General features: G+C 41.7%; 1 pseudogene; it reads right to left on the bottom strand.

Annotated features, from left to right (window-relative positions):
- Positions 1-202: 202 nt before the first annotated feature.
- Positions 203-9,678, bottom strand: LOC123450605 (annotated as a pseudogene).
- Positions 9,679-10,461: the final 783 nt, after the last annotated feature.

Genomic DNA, 10,461 nt, shown 5'->3' with positions numbered 1-10,461 from the left:
AATAATATCTTCATTAAGGGTAATTACAAGATGTACAAGGTCATTACAAGGAGTTGGAAGAAGAGAAATGATATATTCATCAATGGTCATTACAAGTTGTACAAGATCATTAGAATAAATTCTTCTCCTTCTTCTTCTTCTTCATATTATTCTTATTTTTCTTATTCTTCTTCTTCTTCTTCAATACTCATGATTAAGCAACTCAACATTTATGTAAAGGAACAAGCCACTGCTTTTGTTGCTCCTTAGTTCCATATCTCAGCACATTCTGCAGCTGCTCCACCAATGAGAAAATTGCAAGCCAATGAGAAAATGAAATGTGCACATCAACCATAACGAGATCAACCATAATGAAATCTACATTTTACACATTCCAGATATTCTTGTACCATTGTGATGTTGTGATGACAATTACTACATAATGGAAGCACTTCCACCATTAGACTGCAGTTAAAATGTTAGACTGCTGAAAGTTGCTCCTTTCCAAAATGTGGAAAAAACTAACTGAAAAAAGTGAATATGGACAAGTTTCTAAAAACACTTCTCTGGATGAGCATACCTAGTTGGGGAACAATCTAGCTAGTGTGCTACTGCACTACCTCAATTCTAACTTGAACTCCAGATCTCACTGCTTCCAACTAATTCTTGTTCCATTCTATGTCAATTAGTTTAGAAATGGTATCAGACTGTATGTACCTGTTTGCCGGTTCAGCTTGTTGTCCTCAACAGGATCATGAGGAACCTCTCTCCCTTTGCTCAGTATCTTCACCGCCAAGCCGTTCTTGGCAGCTGCCAACGAGGACTCTTTGCTGATGCAATCGGGCGGCTGTCGAGGAACAAAAATCACATCAACCATCACCACCAATGTCCTGGAAGGCTTACGGTAGAACGCCACCTCCACGTACGGCCCAATGCCCGAACGCAGCCAATTTATACAGTAGGATGTATGCATCAATGCATTCATTATGGTGTTCAGAGATCAGAATGTGTGGTGAGGAACTGGGAATACCAACTTCCGGCGAGCTGAGCACCTTCAGCTCAATCTCGACGGCCTAGGGCGTGGCATCGTCTTCGTCCTCGAGGGGCTTGGAGCAGAAGACCCCAAAGAACTCGAGCGGCAGGTTGACGGGCCAGCTCCACTAGCGCGGCGCCACCCACACCTGCGCCCTGGGAACTTCCTAAAGAAGGGGTCGAGGAAGATCTTGTGCTCGTACGTGAAGGTCGCCAGCACGATGTGCTCCACCGGCGCGCCCAACTCCTTGATCAGCTGCACATGGCATGTGCTACGTCCAAAAAAGACCTTCCCCGGCTACGGCACCAGAAATCCTTCTGCTGCTGGCTATGCCTATAGGGATTTCCTTGGCAAATATGAAAACGATTCCCCCGTGGGCTTGGAGCCTTGCATTGGTGTTCCCTTGAAGAGGAAAGGGTGATGTAGCATAGCGGCGGTAAGTATTTCCCTCAGTTTGAGAACCAAGGTATCAATCTAGTAGGAGGATCGCGTCAAGTCACAAGTACCTGCACAAACACAAAGAGCTTGCACCAAACGCTATGAAGGGGTTGTCAATCCCTTATAGATTGTTTGCAAAGTGAGAACTGAAAGCAAAAAGTAAACAAAGCAAAGTAAAAGTAAAAGCGGAGACGATAGTTGTGAATAGACCCCGGGGTCGTAGTGTTCACTAGTGGCTTCTCTCATGAAAGCAAGTAGACGGTGGGTGAACGAATTACTATCGAGCAATTGATAGAACCGCGCAAAGTCATGACGTTATCGATGGCAATGATCATACATATAGGCATCACGTCCAAAACAAGTAGACCGATACTTTCTGCATCTACTACTATTACTCCACACGTCAACCGCTATCCAGCATGCATCTAGTGTATTGAGTTCATAAGAATAGAGTAACGCCTTAAGCAAGATGACATGATGTAGATGGACAATCTCAAATCTATGATGAAAGCCCATCTTGTTACCCTTGATGGCAACAACACGATGCATGCCTTGCTGCCCCTTCTGTCACTGGGAAAGGTCACCGCACGGTATGAACCCAAAACCAAGGACTTCTCCCATTGCAAGAATCATAGATCTAGTTGGCCAAACAAAACCCAAGACTCAGAGAGACTTACAAGGATATAAAATCATGCATATAAGAAATCAGCAAAGCCTCAAATATAATTCATAGATAATCTGATCACAAATCCACAATTCATCGGATCTCGACAAACACACCGCCAAAGAGGACTACATCAGATAGATCTCCATGAAGATCATGGAGAACTTTGTATTGAAGATCCAAGAGAGAGAAGAAGTCATCTAGCTACTAACTACGGACCCGTAGGTCTGAAGTAGACTACTCACGAGTCATTGGACAGGCGATGATGTTGATATAGAAGCCCTCCAGCTCCAAAGTCCCCTCCGGTAGGGTACCGAGAAGGGTCTCCAGATGAGATCTTGCGGAAACGGAAGCTTGCGGCGGCGGAAAAGTGGTTTCGTGGACGCCCTGATTTTTTCTGGGACTTTAGGAAATATATAGGCCAAAGAGCTAGGGCAGGGGAGCTCCAGGGAGGCCACAAGCCTGGTGGCTGCGGCCCCCCTGGCCACGGCGACAGGGCTTGTGGGCTCCCTGTGGGCCTCCTGCCTTGGCCCTCAAGTCCCCCGATCTTCTTCCGTTCTGGAAAAATTCATTTTGGGGATTTTATTCCATTTGGACTCCGTTCCAAAATCAGATCTGAAAAGAGTCAAAAACACAGAAAAAACAGGAACTGGCACTTGGCACTGAATTAATAAGTTAGTCCCAAAAAATGTATAAAAGGTATATAAAACATCCAAAGTTGACAAGATAATAGCATGAAACCATCAAAAATTATAGATACGTTTGAGACGTATCAATCATCCCCAAGCTTAACTTTTGCTCGTCCTCGAGTAGGGAAGTGATAAAGAATGAATTTTTGATGCTTTCATGCTACCTAGCATAGATGTCCTTTATAACTCCTCTTATGTGACGTGAATGTTTAGATCCGTTAGATTCAAAACAATAGTTTGCTATTGACGTGGAGACAATAATACTTCAAGCAAACTAGCAAGGTAATCATGAACTTTCAAAATAACAAGGCCAAAAGAAAATTATCCCTACAAAATCATATAGTATGGCTATGCTCTATCATCCTTGCACAACGAATTTAAATCATGCACAACCTCGGTATTGGCCAAGTAATTGTTTTCACACCTTTACTTTGTCAAACTTTTTCAACTCTCACGCAATACATGAGCGTGAACCATGGTTTTAGCACCATAAGTGGAATGGAGTGTTGTGGAGGTTGCAAGGCAAACAAGGAGAAGATGGTCACATTGACTAGGCCTATCAATGAGCTATGGAGATGCTCATCAATAGATATCAATGTGAATGAGTAGGGATTGCCATACAAATGATGCACTAGAGCTAAGAGTATGTGAAAGCTCTTAAAGAAAACTAGTGGGTGTGCATCCAACTTGCTTGCTCACGAAGACCTAAGGCAATTTTGAGGAAGCCCATCATTGGAATATACAAGCCAGGTTATATAATGAAAATTTCCCACTAGCTATATGGTGGTGACAAAACGAGAGACTCTCAATCATGAAGATCATGGTGCTTAATAAGCACAAGTGTGGAAAGATAGTAGCATTGTCCCTTCTCTCTTTTTCTCTCATTTTTTTGGTGGGCTCTTTGGCCTCTTTTTTATATATTTTTTATTATTATTTTTTTATTATTTTATTTTGGCGGGCATCTTTGGCCTCTTTTTGTAAATGGGCTTCGATGGCATCTTTTATTTCCTCACATGGGACAATTCTCCATCAATGATGATCATCACACTTACAACTCAAAACTTAGAGCAATGATGACTCTATATGGAATGCCTTCGGTAGTGTACCATGACAATGATCTAGCATGGCATGGACATTAATGGAAACATCATGCTAGCTATCTTATGATCATGCAATGCCAATGTAGAAGTGGTGGCACATGTCATGGTGGTAGTTACATGGCAATATATCTCGGAATGGCTTTGAAAATGCCATAGTAGGTAGGTATGGTGGCTGTTTTGAGGGAGGCTATATGGTGGGTTTTGTGCACCGGCGAAAGTTGCACGACACTAAAGAAGATAGTGATGGTGGAAGGTGAAAGTGCATCTAAACCATGGACTCGACATTAGTCATGAAGAACTCATATACTTGTTGCAAAAGTTTTAGTAGTAATCGAAACAAAGCATTCAACGCATACTCCTAGGGGAAGGGTTGGTAGGTATAAACCATCGCGCGATCCCGACCGCCACACAAAGGATGACAATCAATAAACTAATCATGCTCAGACTTCATCACATAGCGGCTCATTATACGTGCATGCTACGGGAATCACTAACTTCAACACAAGTATTTCTAGATCCACAACACCTTACTAGTATAACTTCAATATTACCACAACCACAACTCAAAACTAATTGAGATGAATCAAACTTCTCTAACTATTCAATGCACATGAAGGTGGAAGTTTTCATATCCCTTTGGATAACTACCCCTTTTGAGACTACTTTCATAGCATAGATCAACTACCACACCACGCGCTTCCGTGCTCTAAAAGATAGAAGTGAAACACATAGAGCAAAATCAACTAGCTCAAAAGATATAAGCGAAACACATGTGAGCTGAATTGTCTAGCCAAAGGATATAAGTGAAGCTCGACAAAATCACGGTGAGTGCATGTCTCTCTCTAGGTGTGCAGCAAGGAAGATTGTGACACAACAAAAATAAAACACTCCTGTGATACAAGACGCTCCAAGCAAAACACATAACATGTGGTGAATAAAAATATAGCCCCAAGTAACGTTACCGACGGATTGAAGACGAAAGAGGGGATGCCTTCCCGGGGCATCCCCAAGCTTAGGCTTTTTCGGCATCCTTGAATCAACTTGGGGTGCCTTGGGTATCCCCAAGCTTGAGCTCTTGCCACTCTTTATCTCTTTGTCCATAAGTACATCACCCAAAACTTGAAAACTTCACAACACGAAACTTAAACAGAAACTCGTGATATTATTAGTATAAGAAAGCAAACCACCACTTCCTTAGGTACTGTACCAAACTTAAATTCTACTTATGTTGATGTTGTGTTACTGTATTTTCAATCTTCCATGGCTAATACCCCCCCGATACTATCCATAGTTTCATCAAAATAAGCAACCAACTCAACAAAAAACAGAATCTGATAACAACAGACCAGTCTGTAGCAATCTGTATACTTCGTATACTTCTGGTACTTCAAAAATTCTGAAACATTACGATAGTCTGAAGAATTTGCGTAGCAACCAGCAGAAAAAAGAATCAACTCAAAAGCTCTCACAGAAAAAAAATGAAAATTCTTTTCATGAGCAGAAAGTTTCTGTCCTTTCCAGCACGATCAAACGATCATCCCCAAGACTAATCATAACGGTTTCACTTGGCACAAACGCAAAAGAAACACAAAAAACACAATCATAACAGAATTACGAAAGTGTGGAAAACACAAAACAGAAAGAAAAATGATAGATTCGTTGGGTTGCCTCCCAACAAGCGCTATTGTTTAACGCCCTTAGCTAGGCATAAGTTGATGGAATCACGTATAGTCATCTTTGGTGCTCAAACCATAAGTAGCCCTCATCATAGATTCATAAGGCAATCTTATTTTATTTCTAGGAAAATGCTCCATGCCCTTCTTTAGAGGAAATTGAAATCTAATATTCCCTTCCTTCATATCGATGATAGCACCAATAGTCCTTAGGAAAGGTCTACCAAGAATAATGGGACATGAAGGATTGCAATCTATGTCAAGTACAATGAAATCCACGGGTACATAGTTCTTATTTGCAACAATAAGAACATCATTGATCCTTCCCATGGGTTTCTTGACAGTAGAATCCGCAAGATGCAAATTAAGATAACACTCTTCAATCTCATGAAAACCAAGAATATCACATAAAGACTTTGGAATCGCAGAAACACTAGCACCCATATCACACAAAACATTGCATTCATAGTTTTTGATTTTGATTTTGATAGTAGGTTCCCACTCATCATGAAGTTTTCTAGGTATAGAGACTTCTAATTTGAGTTTCTCTTCAATAGATTTCATCATAGAATCTACGATATGTGCGGTAAAGGCTTTGCTTTGGCTATAAGCATGTGGACAGTTTGCAATGGATTGCATCAAGTAAATGCATTCAAACAAGGAGCAACTATCATAATTGAATTCCTTGAAATCCAAAGTGGGAGTTTCATTACTACCCAATATTTTGATTCCTTCTACTCCACTCTCCACACCTTTATCATCAAGATAGGTGGGCTCCGAATCATTGGGGCGTTTTTCAACCAAAGTGGATTCATATCCAGCCCCTTCATCAATAGGTTTGACACGCGAAAACAAAGATTCAAGAGGAGTCACACCAAGCACTTTAAGATCTTCGTGATTTGCATCACTAGAACGCATCCTTTTAAACCATTCATGCTTAGCGCGAATTTGGGCGGTTCTTTCTTTCCTCTCATTCATGGAGACACGCATAGCTTTTAAAGTTTCATCCAAGTTAACCTTGGGAGGAGCACATCTAACTTTCAAAGCATCAATATCACAAGACATCCTATCAACACTCTTAGCCAAATCGTCTATTTTGAGTAGTTTTTCCTCTATGGACGCATTGAAAATCTTTTGAGAGTTGATGAACTCTTTGATATTACTCTCTAAATCAGAGGGTAATTTGTTATGATTTCCATAAGTGTTGTTGTAGGAATTGCCATAGTTGTTAGAGGAGTTACTAGGAAAAAGCCTAGGAACACAGTTTCGTCTGAAAGCATTGTTGTTGCCAAAATTGTTCCTACCAACAAAATTAACGTCCAAACTAGCGTTGCTACTCTCAATCAAGGAAGATAGTGGCATGTCATTAGGATCTAAAGGAGCATTTCTACTAGCAACCAAATTCATCAACTCGTCCGCCTTAGCACTAAGCGAGTTAATTTCTTCTACAGCGTGTACCTTTTTGCTAGCAGGTGACCTTTCAGTGTGCCACTCAGAGTAGTTGGTCATGATATTGTCTAGGAGTTTTCTAGCTTCTCCTAACGTGATTTCCATGAACGTTCCACCTGAGGCGGAGTCCAAGATATTGCGAGAAGCAAAATTCAAACCAGCGTAAAAGATTTGTATAATCATCCACAAACTCAAGCCATGAGCAGGACAATTTCTAATCATTAACTTCATCCTCTCCCAAGATTGTGCAACGTGTTCATGATCAAGTTGCTTGAAATTCATGATATCATTATGGAGAGAGATAATCTTAGCCGGCGGAAAATACTTGGATATGTAAGCATCATTGCACTTATTCCAAGAATCGATACTATTTTTAGGCAAAGAAGAAAACCAAGTTTTCGCACGATCTCGCAAAGAGAACGGAAAAAGCTTCAATTTAACAACATCATTATCCACATATTTCTTCTTTTGCATATCACAAATTTCAATGAAAGTATTGAGATGGGATGCGGCATCTTCACTAGGAAGGCCAGAAAATTGCTCTTTCATAACAAGATTCAGCAAGGCAGCGTTGATTTCATATGATTCCGCACTAGTGGCGGGAGCAATCGGAGTACTAATAAAATCATTATTATTAGTATTCGAGAAGTCGCAAAGTTTGGTGTTTTCAGCCATGATGACTTCACCAAACAAACAAGAACACAAGCAAGCAAGAAAACTGACAAAGGAAAATGGCAAAAGGCAAATGAAAACGGCAAAAGACAAATGAAAACGGCAAAGGAGAAAGGCAAATGAAAACGGAAAATGTGAAATGGGGGACAGGAAAACGAGAGGCAACTGGCAAAAAAGGTAAATGCAAGAGATGAGTTTGTGACACTTACTTGGATAGATCTTGACTTGATCTCTCCCCGGCAACGGCACCAGAAATCCTTCTACTACGGCCACAAAAGACCTTCCCCGGCAACGGCACCAGAAATCCTTCTCCTGCTGACTATGCCTATAGGGATTTCCTTGGCAAATATGCAAAGGATTCCCCCGTGGCCTTGGAGCCTTGCGTTGGTGTTCCCTTGAAGAGGAAAGGGTGATGTGGCACAGCGGCGGTAAGTATTTCCCTCAGTTTGAGAACCAAGGTATCAATACAGTAGGAGGATCGCGCCAAGTCACAAGTACCTGCACAAACACAAAGAGCTTGCACCCAACGCTCTAAAGGGGTTGTCAATCCCTTATAGATTGTTTGCAAAGTGAGAACTGAAAGTAAAAGGTAAACAAAGCAAAGTAAAAGTAAAAGTGGAGACGATAGTTGTGAATAGACCCGGGGGCCGTAGTGTTCACTAGTGGCTTCTCTCATGAAAGCAAGTAGACGGTGAGTGAACGAATTACTGTCGAGCAATTGATAGAACCGCGCAAAGTCATGACGTTATCTATGGCAATGATCATACATATAGGCATCACGTCCAAAACAAGTAGACCGATACTTTCTGCATCTACTACTATTACTCCACACGTCGACCGCTATCCAGCATGCATCTAGTGTATTTGTTCATAAGAACAGAGTAACGCCTTAAGCAAGATGACATGATGTAGATGGACAATCTCAAATCTATGATGAAAGCCCATCTTGTTACCCTTGATGGCAAAAACATGATGCATGCCTTGCTGCCCCTTCTATCACTAGGAAAGGTCACCGCATGGTATGAACCCAAAACCAAGCACTTCTCCCATTGCAAGAATCATAGATCTAGTTGGCCAAACAAAACCCAAGACTCGGAGAGACTTACAAGGATATCAAATCATGCATATAAGAAATCAGCAAAGACTCGAATATAATTCATAGATAATCTGATCACAAATCCACGATTCACCGGATCTCGACAAACACACCGCCAAAGAGGATTACATCGGATAGATCTCCATGAAGATCATGGAGAACTTTGTATTGAAGATCCAAGAGAGAGAAGAAGCAATCTAGGTACTAACTACGGACCGTAGGTCTGAAGTAGACTACTCACGAGTCATTGGAGAGGCGATGATGTTGATGTAGAAGCCCTCCAGCTCCAAAGTTCCCTCCGACAGGGCACCGGGAAGGGTCTCCAGATGAGATCTTGCGAAAACGGAAGCTTGCGGCGGCGGAAAAGTGGTTTCGTGGGCGCCCTGATTTTTTCTGGGATTTTAAGGAATATATAGGCCAAAGAGCTAGGGCCGCTGTGACAGTGCTTGTGGGCTCCCTGTGGGCCTCCTGCCTTGGCCCTCAAGACCCCCGATCTTCTTCCGTTCTGGAAAAAATCATTTTGGGGATTTTATTCCGTTTGGACTCTGTTCCAAAATCAGATCTGAAAAGAGTCAAAAACACATAAAAACAGGAACTGGCACTTGGCACTGAATTAATAAGTTAGTCCCAAAAAAGATATAAAAGGTATATGAAACATCCAAAGTTGACAAGATAACAGCATGAACCCATCAAAAATTATAGATACGTTTGAGACGTATCAGCATGGCACCAGATTAGTGTCGAACAGGAGCCGCGCGAAGTGTTGCTTGCTTCGCTGAAACTGATGAAGCCTACCTGGATGCATTCCTTGGTGGGGGCGATGGGGGCGTGCACCCAGATCCCGCCGGAGCGCAGCTTGACGATGGTCATGCTGGAGACGCTGCTGAAGCCCAGCGCCTGCTCCTGCTCGAACAGCCATAATCTGGGTTCCCAAAAGTTGCATTGAAAATCATCAGGTGAATGTCCTCATGACACCACCTATGAAGAATTTGAACCCCGGATCAAATTCCTCAGGAGTACAAAGTCTTCAAGAGGATCAAAATCCTCAACTGGTCAAAACTATGCTCGTACCCGTGCTAATGCTTCTAACATGCAGGGAAATTACAAGGAACATGAATATGAGCGTTATTCTTCAAATCATTATATTCATAAATCCTCAAATAAATTCTCTGCATATTCATTTGAGTACTCTAACCCCCCTACTGTTAGAAGAAGTGCATTAGATTCAATGCCCCCTTCTCATATGGTGCTCGCGGGATGATGAATGCTTTACCACCCCTTCAGATGTGGGTGGTGAAGAAATTGAACTAATCACTTCTGCAGGTCAGGTCTCCAGATGAAAATCATCATGTGAAGAATTTTCTGGAGACCTAAGGAAAATGCTTGATAGGACGCAAGCTAATATTGATGAAATAGAAATATTTCACACGTCCTTATAATTCTGTTTATGATGAAATTCCTATCTGATGAAATTGATATCATATTCTTCAAGTCTGAAGCATATGAGATGGTAAGCTGTACTAATTCATCTGCATGATGACAAACCCAAGAGTACTGAGTGGGTTCTTGATAGTGGCTGCACACATCACATGACTGGTGATAAAAGCTTGCTGATGAATATGCCACTAACTCCATCACCCCTGAAGCAAATCACATATGCTGACAAAG

Source organism: Hordeum vulgare, chromosome 4H, assembly GCF_904849725.1.
Source record: "Hordeum vulgare subsp. vulgare chromosome 4H, MorexV3_pseudomolecules_assembly, whole genome shotgun sequence".
Classification (NCBI taxonomy): Eukaryota; Viridiplantae; Streptophyta; class Magnoliopsida; order Poales; family Poaceae; genus Hordeum; species Hordeum vulgare.
Note: the sequence above shows the minus strand (reverse complement) of the source record. Positions and strands in the feature narration are given on the sequence as shown.